We start from the raw sequence: 4,686 nt of genomic DNA, 5'->3' as shown, positions 1-4,686 counted from the left end.
GTCTTACACCAAATCCTGCTAAACAAACTAAACCAATATCATCTATCAAATTCCACTCTCACCTGGTTCCAAAGCTACTTAACTGACCGGTACCAAGCTGTGAAATGGGAAAATTCTCTCTCTCCTCAGCTGCCCATAACTATTGGAGTCCCACAGGGTTCTATCTTAGGACCACTACTATTCACAGTTTTCACAAATTACCTCCATACCTCCACACAGCATGCATCTATAATTCAGTATGCAGATGACACTACCTTAATCTGTGCTGCACATAACATGCCCACCCTCCTGCAAACAACTCAACTAGCATTCTCTGATGTTGAAAACTACCTTACCAAAGCCCAACTTACCCTCAATCCAAAGAAAACTCAGCTTATGATTATAACCAGTTCTAACAAAAACACTAACAGTCAATTCACTATCTACTCCACAAATGCTACTCCAATTGCTCCAGTGGCACAGGCTAAGCTATTGGGAATAACCATAGACTCCCACCTAAAATTTGATAGTCATCTCAACTTAGCTATTAAAAAAGTACATGCCAAACTGGGGTCACTCTACCGTATCAAACCATTTCTTAACAACAACACAAGATCAGCCATTGCTCACTCCCAACTTCTATCCACCCTACTCTATGCATCTCCCATTCTGACTAATCTCAACAAAACTGAACTAAGCAAAATGGAAGCCTGCTATAACAGAATTGCCTGCTTTGCTGCAAATTGCTCATATAGAACTCATCACTGTACTGCTTTGAGACAACTCCAGTGGCTTGAACTGCCCAACCTCCTAACCTACAATCAGCTCTGCCTCTGTCATTCTATTACCTCCCCAATAAGTGTCCTGCCCTCAAAAACCTAGTACATCACTCAGCCAAAAGGCCTCTTAGATCATCAAGCAAACTACTACTAGAAGTCACTAACAGTTACAATAGCTTTGGAGATGCACTATATAGTAGTTCAGTGGCTAAAAAATGGAACTCTGTCCCTACTCGCATTCAAAACACATCATCCAAAGACATCATCAGGCAACATCTCAAGCAAAGTTGGCAGTGCCATGATTGCTCCCCAGGCTAGTGAAAGCGGATAACATATACATACTAAATCCAGAGCACTTGATAACAGTTTTCAATCTTACTCACAAACACTGACTAATCTACAATGTATGTACTGTACCTGTGTACTATGTATGTATTCTACCTTTGTTCCAAATTTCAGTTGTACACCACAAATCTATTAATTACCTTTATTTTTAAAATTATTTTTTTTTTGTTTGTTCTCTCCACTGTAACTGTGTGCCGCATACCACTGTAAAAACATGTCTCTTGTAATCTGTGTGTATACTGATCATGTCTAAATAACTAAATGTGTCTGTAATTTTTCTTTGTGGAGCTTTTCTCCCCGGGCATCTGCTGAAAAAGGGCCTTTTCGGCTCAGACACCCCCGGTTAACAAATGTAAAATAAAAATAAATAAAACAAATGTATAATTTGAAGACTGAAAGCAATGTTTATGCCAATGTGGTGTAAGAACTAAGTTGATGGTGCACCAGTCATTACTATGTTTTTTTACTAATGCATAACCTACATTTTACTGTACGTTTGTATTAAATATAAGTAGTTGTCACTACTAAAAATTGTAAATACATGCATAAAAAATGCTTTGCTGTATTGAGTCTGTGTTCAGGTGTAAGGTGGAAACACACACGGCCCATGTAATTTCATTACATGAAAACAAAACATTTTTGTGTCGAATCTCAATATTAAGTGGATGTACGTGGGAATTATTACACTAGTGGAAGCCAGCCACTTGTTTAGATAAAGTGAATAAATAAAGTTCCAAAGGTAAAGACATTTTTGAGTGTAAAGTCTGTGTCAGAGGAAAAGGATGATTTAACCCCACCAGAATAATGCAACTACATTTGAGAGACAAGAGCCAAGTTAAGACATGCTTATCCATGAGTGTTATTTGTCTACATTTCCATTAACTCTATTGAATTACGTATTAACAAACCTTTTGATATAATCAAAAATAAAGATTAGGTTATATTCCCTTTTCAAAACAAAGCATTTTCAATTTTTCTGGCTTCATTTTTTTCTCCATTTTTCTGTCTTGGTCAAAAGCCAAGTTTTCTAACATAACCCCTTTATTTTCTATTCAGGAACATACTTACTTGCTATGCTTGAATGCTCCAATATTCTTTATCTACAATTCAAGCTATCCTAACAAACTATGATCAATAACTTACAGCCTGAAACAAAGTTGGTCACTGTTGTATCTGCTAGATAGAAAGTGATCCATGGTTACACCTACTGTACAAAAAGTTTAACACAAAATACTGTAAATGTGTCACAGTTTCTGAATTCAAGATGAATTTATCAAAACTGTAAAATAATATCAACACAGCTAACAGACTAGTATCGGTCAGTTATTATGCTAGCCAAGAAAATGAAGGTAAGTTATCAAAATTGTAAAGAAACCCTGAAAAGCTAACACACAATTTCATTTTCCATGTGAAATAGATCACTTACAATAAAACAATACTGTTGAACATAAGTTTACACAAATGTACTTCCCTTTCAAAACAGTACTGAGAAAACACACATTTTCCAAATAACAAACAAGCCAACACTACTTTCACACTACCCTGCACTGCAATGTCAAGATGTATTCCACACCATTTTATCTAGCAAAGAAACATCACCACAATACCCACATCTAAACACAAAGGTTTGCAAAGAAACATTTTTTTCCTCGGAGAGTCTTATGATTTTTTTCCAAGCTGGTCTTCCACAAAACAACACACTGGTGAAAATTGTGCGTGCATCATTAGCATTCCAAGTGCAGAAATGTAATCGTACAAGTGATAACAGAAACTATGGAATTTATTGTGTAAACTGATATAGTACGACAGGTAGTCCAAACTGGGCAAACAGGGGGAAGCATACTAAATGGTAAACAATCGGCAGCCAGCATACTAAATGGTAAACAATCGGCAGCCATCCATTCCTATTTTGATCAACACAAGTGAAATCCCAACTGAAGTAATTCGGACTAGTTATGCAGTAGTCAACTCTCTTAAAAACTCCATAGATCACTAACTAACAGAACACAGAGAGCGAAAGAAAGAAAAGAAAAAAAAAGAAAGAAATAGAGAGCAGGAGAGGGAGAAGGTGACCACGAAAACTTTCTTGAGGTGACTGACACGGTAAGTACTTATACAAATAGAGAAGACTTGTTTAGCAGCAATGGATGGTAAAACACGGATTGCTTTTCTCGCCAATTTTAAAACTCTATTTCCCTCTTAATTCTAAATGACCATCATTACTCAAAACACAAACTAGATCTGGGAAATGGATCGTGATCTAGTTTCCCCACGTGAATCAAGATCATAATATACAATACTTCTGTCGTACTCATTTAACATAAGATAAAGCTAAGAAATCCCTAACTTGATCTGCAAACCCTGAAGTACAGTTTTTTTTCTTTACCAAAACACGCTGAAATGTAACCTATAAAATAAGGATAAGAGGAGATGTGGGCGGTCAATACAATTTACAGCTGCGCTTTTGTTTTTACCCATGCATTTCTTCAGGTCACACAAGATACTCACACGTAGCCAACAGTGTCTTAAGATCAAAAGCAATCGGAACATCTACCTTTTTTTGCGAAAGTTTCCCCTGAACTCGTCCCTAGAACGTTCCGACTGTCATATTTGAAGTTTAAAGTGGAAAACGAGTTGGCTTAAGACAAAATGCAGAAGTTTTAATAAACCATGTTGTGCTAGTTATTTCCATAGGAAAGAGTAGCTTTTTCCGGGTCATGTGTCGCACTGTGATGACGCGAAAGAGTGGAACGCGGTTTTCTCCTCAATTATATTATTGTGGATGGTGGAAATCTGAACAGCTGAAAAATGCTGTTTTACACCAAAAATAACAACAGTGACCACAGCAAAATTTTACTTAGTTTATTTAAACGTTCCAACCCCCACAACGTTATCACTTTATAGAAAAAAGCATTTACAGTGGAACCGAAGTGGTTTAAGATGTCATTCGAAACAGAGGCCTGTAGTTTTGCCAATCCATAATAACTTGGGTAAAAAAACTATCAAGTAAGCTATATCCACGAAACCTTCCTGTCCGTCACCAGGAAAATAGCGGACTTCCGTCCCAAAATAAGACTAATTCAATGAGTGACGTTACAGCAACATTTGCAGCTCTAAACTAGGATGCCTATGTTCTGTTTATTGTGTTAGAGATAGTGTCAACTAATACTCGTTTAAAAAGTCATAAAGCAAAGTACAGTAAGCAAGAAAGGTTCATTCTAGTGTCAAGAAAAGTTATTTGTTGAAAAGTTTTAAACCGGAACCACAGCTCAAGAAAGAAGTTTAGTAACCGAACAATATTTAGGGCCGAACAGCTTCTCGTTTCTGTGGTAACCCTGTTGAGTACCGGTTGTCACAAGTCTTTAGGGTTGTGGCTAGATTCCCTTGGCTGAAGGGACCTAGTCCTTTCAGCCAAGGGAATCTAGCCTGCTCATAGTGAGATGGCTAGATTCTAGTGGGGAAAAGGACCGTCTTTACAGCAATAGATTCTAGCCTTGTTGCTGTGAGCAGGCTAGATTCCCTTGGTTGAAGGATTTTTTCAGCCAAGGGAATCTAGCCTGTGTTATATGAGAAGGCTAAATTC

This window comes from Protopterus annectens, chromosome 8.part0 (genome assembly GCF_019279795.1).
Source record: "Protopterus annectens isolate FY-2018-M chromosome 8.part0, PAN1.0, whole genome shotgun sequence".
Taxonomy (NCBI): Eukaryota; Metazoa; Chordata; order Ceratodontiformes; family Protopteridae; genus Protopterus; species Protopterus annectens.
Note: the sequence above shows the minus strand (reverse complement) of the source record.